The sequence below is a fragment of the Chiroxiphia lanceolata genome, chromosome 3 (genome assembly GCF_009829145.1).
Source record: "Chiroxiphia lanceolata isolate bChiLan1 chromosome 3, bChiLan1.pri, whole genome shotgun sequence".
NCBI classification, from domain to species: domain Eukaryota; kingdom Metazoa; phylum Chordata; class Aves; order Passeriformes; family Pipridae; genus Chiroxiphia; species Chiroxiphia lanceolata.
The window spans coordinates 46,253,682-46,262,183 of record NC_045639.1 but is presented as its reverse complement, the minus strand read 5'-3'; the positions used below and the strand labels follow the sequence as shown (position 1 = coordinate 46,262,183).

Here is an 8,502-nt window from a genome sequence, read left to right as displayed (position 1 = left end):
AAAGGTTGGAAACCTGGGTCTCCACTTTTTCATTGCTGCCTATGGTCTGCATTTTTACCTGCACGGTGTTGTTCTTACTATATATCCCCCCTTTTCTCTTTCCTTTTTCTCAGAACAATGATTAAGAAATTGCATTTATCTTTGCAGAATGCTGAAATGATAATTTCTGTAGGAAAAAAAAAAAAGCATATTTCACAGCATTTCAAGCAGACTTCCTTCTCCGTCTCTATCACATGTGGTCAGTGATAGTCACCTCACTGAGATCCCTTCAACTCATAGTGTGTTTAAGAAATTCCTTTTATACTAAGAAAGGCACATGGCCAAAGCTGCCTGTGCTGAGATTTTGGCAGTGTGAATATGAAGTGGGGCAATGGCATTATAACTGCTTTCCAGTGTGAGCTCATCTTCAGTATTTTGTTTTATCCTGAGGCGTTGACCTTTTTATTATCAGCCTCTCTGAAAGGAAGGATTACAACCATGTCTTGTCTGTGTCTTGTTTATGGTTTATATGTGACTCAAAGTTCTGCCAGAAATTTAGTGCCATTTTACTGCCTGGTTTTACATTCTACCTGTGATGTACTAATTATCGGGGTGTGACAGAGCACTTATTTCCTATCATAAACCGGGGCTGTTATCCAGGAATGAAATTTTGTTTGAGTCATGAAAGGATGTAACAGTATGAAATATTCTCCGAGGACTATATTCTGATCCTGTTGACGTTGATCGGAACGTTAGTTTTGTCTACACTGAGTCACATAATGAAAGACAAGACATTACTATTCCTGCTTCTATTTTATTTTTTTAAGAGCCATTTCCCCACAGTGCTGTGAGCACTGGACACTTGTATACCTCAGCTGAATACCTGGTGCAGCACTGGCATAGGATACTTAGTTTGGTAGGGAGCCACATTCTTTGTGGATGTAAATTAGTGTAGCTCCTTTCACATCAGGGACAGTGCACTGTTTTATATTATGGGGAAGTCTTGCTCTCAGATTTAAGCTGCCATTTCTCCCCCCTTTTAGAAGGGAAAAAGCGAAGAGTCTCCTCTTGTAATCCATTCATACTAAGGGGAGGATGGGAGGAAAGAAATAAAACAATCTGGAGACTGTGTAGTTGTTTCCTAGTTCCCTACTGGTAGCACACAGTTAATGCACATGACTTAATGGGAATACACTTGCACTCAGCCACACTTGCCTACGGCAAAAGAGATAATGAAGTATTTCTGCTTATACCATCAAAAGCCTTCACTTGAATGGAGAAGTACAAGTAGGAACCAGATTCAAACCAAGAGCAAGGGTGAACAGAGGGCAGCCTCCAGCCTGGCCAGGGCTCCTTAACACTGCACAGTGACACTGGCTGTTGGACACTTTGGTATCATATGTTTGAGCCGCACGTTGCTGTTGCTATCAGTGTTTCATACATTCACAGGCTGATGGCTATTTCTTTGTCCCTTGTGGAAGATAAAATTTAGAGACGAATGAAAAAATTGGTCTTTTTGGCCAAATTTCAGCAGGCTAGATAGCCCACAGTGTTCAGAACAAGTGTGATATTATATTATAGACATTTCTGGTTGTAAGAGCAGAATTCAGCCCTGAACTCAGGTACATGATTAACATGAAGCCAGAATGTCCCACCATACTTTTATAGCACTGGAATGCAAACTTTGATTTACAGTTCCAACTTTTCTTACTGATATCCTCCCTTCTCTTATCCTCCTGAAAAAAAAAAAAAGTGTTTTCATCTTTAACTTCTATCTTAAGTCTCTCTTTCTGATCTTCTACAGACTGAACCTTGGCAATTTTCAAGGAAATAGATGGCCTTTCTGTTCCATATATCCTATAATTTATTGGCTTCTTGCACCTGTCAAATGCCACATTTCCTCCCTCTGGGAGCATGCCAGCATGCCCCTGTTCATGCTGTTCATGAAACCCTCCTTCCCCTGTAACTAGAGAAAGAGATAAAGCTACAGGTGTCAGTTAAACCATGACTGTTTCTTTGATCTTTCCTAGATATTTCCTTACTGGAATATTTCTTCCTAAGTGTTTTCCCTGTGTAACCTTCATTTCAAATAGAGCATTTGTTTTGTTTTCAGTAGGCTTGGAGCCCCAATTTTGCTTGTGTACCTGTGAAAAATGTAAGTGAATCCCCTGATCTCAGTAGATCATGCTGGGTTAAACCTCATCCACACAGAGTTTTGGTCTCCCTGTCATCTTGTTCAGAAATGAAATCCCCATTTATGAATAACTCTTCAATGTGTGCTTCAGATCCACTCCTTATTTAAGAAAGCACTCGGATACCTTGCTGAATCAGGAATAAAGAAAATATTCACTTTTATATAAAATATTGATTTTTTTAACAGGACAATTTAATGATTTAAAAAAATCAGATCTATTAAAGAAAAAGTAGATCCCTACTTACTTTCTGTTATCTCCTTTGTCAGGACTGGAGCTCTTTCTAACTGATGTTCTGTAGCTGAAACAGAAGATGAGAGTATGAAGCTCACATTATTGAGGAGGCCATTTCCTAGTGCTATTCAAGAAGCTGGACATAGTCACCACTAGCTCTCTCTGCATCACTGAAATGCAAACAGTTGGGCTCATCTCTGTGCCTTCCAGCGCAGACTTTCAGACACTTTAGTAGTAATAAATCCTAAAAAGCACATTTTTGAAAGTAATGCCATTAGCCACAGCTGGCATTTGCACAGCATGATCTGGACATCTAACCTGACCACTTTTAATTTTTGATTCTGATCCTTCCTTCTCCCTCTGGTTCTCCTGCCCTTGCAAAAAACCTCTACTGCCTGAGTGAAATGGTTGGGTAGTGTCTGTGTTTCTAAAATAAATCAGTACCTGTGAGGTTCTCAAAAACTCTGAAAACATTTCTACACAGATCTTTTTTTTCTCCTTGTTTATGCTTTCCTTTCTTTCCATGTCAAAACATTCATGTTGGGGCAGAGCCCAGACCATTTATTTCAGGTTTTCTTTTGCTGCAACTGGCAATGCTTTTTTACTCCCTGCATTGCTGAAAATGCCCCTGGACAGTACGGCAGACCCAGAACAAGCTCCCTGGGCCCTCCAGCCCCCAGTCCCATCTCCTTTAACCACCCTCACCTCCCCACCTCTGACCTTCCATGAGCCAGGAGGAGCATATAGCACCTCCTGCCTCTGCCTACAGGAGCCTTTCAAGGTATATCAGTGTGTGTGTGTGTCTATGCATGCATGTATATTCTAACCCTCTATGTAATGAATTTCTTTACTTTGATACTCCTCATACATCAGAAGAGGTGGCTGGGCAACACAAGCCAGAGGTTCATGGTAGTGTGTTTTCTCATCTCAGCCTATTGAACTATTGTCTTTAAAATATTTCTTGTAACATCTCTTTGGAGGTACATGTTTTAAAAATGGAAGGAGGACCTATGAGCTTGCTGCTATGTTTATTCAATTCTCAATCCTCCAAACACTTGAGAATTTGAATTACTCAGCTAGGCTTAATGAGGTTGACTCAGAGTAAAGTTATGTGCATAAAAACCAAGGACAGGACGCCTTGATGTTATGCACTTTTAGGAGGTTATGGGGTTTTCAATATTAATTTTTATTACTGAGCGGTCTGAAGGAGAACTCAGGCTGTACCTTTACATCAGGGCTTGCTACTACTTACCTTGCTGCAGAGGAACTCCTTGGGGGGTGTCTGGAATGTGGAAGTTTGTTTGTGGAAGCACTGCCATCTGTCAGTGCAGATCTGAGGGCTCCAGGTCAGCCACTGCAAACTCAAACCTTGCTAACAGCTAACGCTGCTACCTCTGTGTAGGTTTGTGCTGCTAACCTCTAAGCTTTTTGATCAATGGCTTTCCCTTTGCCTCCATTTTCCAGTTAGTAGAATGGGGAAAATTACTTTGGATATTCAAAATGGCCAGCATGAAGCATCACCATGGGCCGTACTGTGATCCCTAAGTGGATCACAAGAAAGGGGTAAGAAAATTTGACTAGTCTAAAAACCATTTTCCCATCCCAGCTTGTTTGGAATTTAAATGTTGGTTTGTGGGTTTTTTTCCTTCTCTTGAGTTGCCTTTGACCCTCTTTTCTGATCCTGAAGAGTGTGAGAAGGCAAATTTGCTTGTGGCCTTAGCAATTTTGAGCAACTGCAGAAGGACTGCTGACCTCATGCTGGAGATCTGAAGAAGAATACAGGTTCCCATAATGCTCTGGAGGGGAAATCGTTCAGATAGTCTGGCAAAGATGCACATGAGCATGGGGACTTTTTAGTGGTGGTCTGAATTAAACATCTAGGGACTCCACACAACTTCAAACTTCTTCTTAGAAGCTTCTCTGAGGCTTTATCTTGACCTCATCCCTGCTCCCATTTGCACATATAGTGAGAAAAATTCCTGTTGAGTTACCCTTAGGAAATGTTCAGAAGAGAACTCATCCTTTTTCCTAGATGTGCTTTTTGCTTTGCTAAAGCAGCTACTGGGCAAGGCCAGGTGCAATCCTACCCTTTCTATGTAGTAGATTTTGCTGAACACAACTGTGAGAGCAGAGAAACAGGTACCTTTTATTTTGGTAACAATTTTTATTCTGATTTCACTCAGACCTTTAGATACATTTTTGTATATCTGTCTTTACAATTTTCAGTTGGTAAAGGGATATGGTCAAAACATGCTGACTGCAGGAAATGAAAGCCCTTTTCAGAAATATTTCACTTTAATGAAGTAAATATCATGTTAGATCACTCCCAAAAACCTGAGTATTTGTCCTCTACAGTATGATTTTGGGTTTTATGCCATGTTGCAATATTCATACTACAATTATAAAAAATACATAACCATAGAATTGCTTTTAGAATATTCTCTTTCACAGTAAAGTTATGAGATTATTAATTTTTCCCCATTGTACTTGAAGGAATATTGAAGAATCTGAGAATTCCTCACAAAACCAGAAATTTCAAATTTTAATTAGCTTTACTAAAAGGACTGTCACCCCCACTTAGAGCTATGGGATTTTGGAAATCAAGTCCCACCTGTTTCCACAGAGCATATTGGGAAAGAATGGAAAGTGGAAGGACAGGAGAGAAAGGTGTGCCTTTTGATGATTTGAAACATAAGCAGGACCCTCCATTCCTATAAAACCCTTCCTGGTGCGAGACAGCTGTTGCCACTGAAGCCTTCTACATATTTATTGAAATCCCAAGAATCCTTCCTTTTTTAACCTGTATTGTATCCCCACTGCCCTTGAGATCCTATATTACAGCTCCTTTCCTCAGAACGACTTGATAAGAATATCTGTTTTGGACCCATGTCAGTGTCAGAGAATTACTGTCAAGCATCAAAAGATGCTCTCATTCTTCCCCTGGGGCTTTAAAGATGCTATTCTAAAATTAAAGTGTTTTGTATAGATAAGACACTTAGGGTTATAATGAGGTCAAGAGTTGCTGGCAGTTTCCAACAAGACTTCTTTTTAAATAAGTTGCTGTGGTTATTTTCCTTTTTCAACAGATAAGTATAGACAGACCAGGTAGAGAAACAGTCAGGAACAGGAAGCTTTAGAAAAATATTTGGAAATTGTTCTGATTGCATTGTCTAATTCAAGTTGCCCCATTTGATTATACTGGCCTCCTCTGCAATGCAATGTGACATGGAATATATGATGTAATGAGATATGCCCGCCAAAATGCAATGTTCTGTGTTTTAGTCAGAATGTATTAATCCACTTACTGAATAATTGACCCAAAGAGATTCTGTCAAACAATATTAAATTATTCACTGGATTTCCAAACCAGCACACAGTGTCCTTTAAATATTTAAGAATAATGTCAAATAATTTTCCACACCAAAAATATCTTTTTTGTGTTTACTGAGGTTTCCTGGCTGTTCTTTGTTGTTTAAGCGGGGCAGGATAATCAAATAAAAGCCAGTGTGCCCTTCAAGGGTGTCGTATTAGTTGGAGGGCAGAGGCTCTCCCACCTACCAGCACCCCCAGAAGGAGAAGCAAATACTCACCTGGTTCAGTCGTTAGACCTTGCCAGATGCCATCCCATTAGCACACTTTTACTGCCTCACCCATACATTTTAAAGGAAACTGCAAACTCTCCACACACATACACATATATTTTACCACATAGCCTGTGCCTCGGCAGCAAGTTCCCCCAGAGAGGATGCAGCACTGAGGCTGTGAAGTGCCCTGCTATTCCCTACCCTCAGGCCTCACAGTACCTCTCTAGGTGTGCATTATGAGATAACAACCTCTCCGGATCAATTTTGGTGTGGAAAATAGGTTTTCTTAAAAAAGGGACACCAGTACAGCAGCATTCAAGTTCTACCAATTACAGTGTCTGACACCATTCCCCTTGAAGGTTGCATGCTGAACGAGTGCAGAGTATATTTCTGACTTGTTTAAAAAGGATGAGGAGAGGCATCTGATAGCTTACCTTAATTATTCCATTTCCTCCTCCCTATATACATTTCCAAAATCTAATTATAGTGCTCATGGCCCCTGCTATCAGCCAGTAGCCAGAGATTAATATAAAGCCACGGGAAGGACAGCTACCTCCCTTCACGCCTTCCACAACGTTGCAAATCTATTCCAGCAGTCTTTTGATACTAATATTTTGACACATTCATCATTGTGTTAGCATCGGCAGTGAGCAATATTTACAGTTTATAAGCTTTTCCAGGACCAACTGTTCATATTACTCCTATTAAGTCCATTCAATTTTCCACCTGAAATACCACATTTATCTAGTCAGGGTTTGACATCTATTTTCAGGGGGGAGGGGGTTGCTTTTAATAACTAGTTTTATTTAATTGTATGTTTTGCTTCTCCTGAAGAATACGCTAAGGCAATCTGTTACATATTGTCAATCAAGTAAGATGCACTTGGCTGCATTCTCAGCTGCATTATCTAGGTCCTGATATGAGGACATTTTTGTGCATATACATCTGTGTGTGTTGAGATGGAGTTGCTTATCTGTTCTGTGGCTTTATTTGGACTGGAATTTGCTGCAATGTCCTCATGAGTTGCAGGAATGCTGTCCAGAGGTGTGTTCTGTGCAGCTGGGGGGCAGTGGACAGCCCTTCATGATAAGTTTGCTATTCCAAGCCACAGGTATTGTCACACTGTTTATTTTAGTAAACAATATGACTCCAAACATATGAAATATTCTTTATTTGTCAAAATATATGTAATGATTCTCTTACTTTAAAGGTGTTTAGATTTGGCTTTAGGAGACAGCAAAGCCTGTGAGTCTTCTAAACCACACCAGAAGCAAAGCCCAAACAGAACTAAAACACATAGGAAATTCTTATCTTCTTTTTAGTATTATTATTATTATTATTATTACTTAAGGAACAAGGGAGAAAATTATACCAGCATTGAAAATAAACTTTGCACCTCCCGAAAAGACTTATGTAAGTCTCTGAACTTTTAATACCAAGGTGGCCACGGACATCTCACAATTCAATGTTCTGTTTGGAACAGCAACAGCAAACCAAGACTTGGCCAGAGACTGCACTAGTCCATCATTTTGCCTGATGGACCCATGGGCTCCCCTGCTCACTGCACAGGGAAATTTACCCCCAGAATAAGAGCTTGTGAGTGACTTCTTTTGGCATAAAACTGTCACCTTTTTCTCATACTTCCTCTGTGTAGAAACATTAGGGTTTGTGCCTGGTCCTGGTGTGCAAAGAGCATGTCTGAGACCTCTGTTAGCAGTCATTGCATGTAGCAGAGGTGATGCACAGAGCTAGTTGGGAAGGAAGTTGCTGTTTTATGAGAAATTCTGCATTAAATTATGTTAAACATACCAGGAACAAACAGAAAACCCCACAGTAATTTCCAGGGTTGGGTTAAAAAAAAAGAAAATTAGGGTCATACCAAAGGCTTAAAAGAATCAAAATCTTTGATTTGAATTTCAGCCTTTTTAAAAAATCTATATAATAAATGTACATGCATAAGGGAATTAAGAGTCATAAATTGAATCAGAAACTACAATTTTATTTTTTTTCCCCCAGAAATGACATGCTAGAGCACTCTCATCTTCCTTGGACGGTTAATTTCTCTGTACTTCAGGTATCGCTTCTTGCGAACTTGTCCCTTGTTGGTCTACTGATATCTCAGGTGAGTCAAGCCCAGACTTCTCCCCCAGCATGCTGTTCATACTATACTTGTTGAACAGGACAGCACAGAGCTGTGACAATCACTGCTCTTCCAAGAGTTACTTCCTTGAGCAACATCCACTCAAAGTCAAGAGAGAAGGAGGCATCTGTGTCCCAGGGACCTGCCCCAAAGAGTATATCTTCCTGCAGGAGCTTTTCAGGGTGTGTGGAGACTCTCCTCCAGACACAGCATGAAGGAGAAAAGGAAGAGCAGGACTGGTGAACGTCAGAACATGGTTCCACTTACTGTTCCCTCGGGCAGAGAATTGCAGGTGCTATGCAGGCACCCTGCTTCTCCAATGGAATAGAAGGAGAATTCAGCACCAAGGGAAAGCCCCAGAGCTAACAGACAC

General features: G+C 40.4%; 1 long non-coding RNA gene across 1 annotated transcript in view; it reads left to right on the top strand.

Moving 5' to 3' along the window:
- The first annotated feature begins 3,751 nt into the window (after positions 1–3,751).
- LOC116784637 overlaps positions 3,752–8,502 on the top strand; it is a 28,722-nt gene continuing 23,971 nt past the window's right edge. The window contains exons 1-2 of the long non-coding RNA XR_004356182.1: positions 3,752–3,807; positions 8,006–8,111. This is a non-coding gene — a long non-coding RNA (uncharacterized LOC116784637). The remainder of the gene's footprint in view (positions 3,808–8,005; positions 8,112–8,502) is intronic.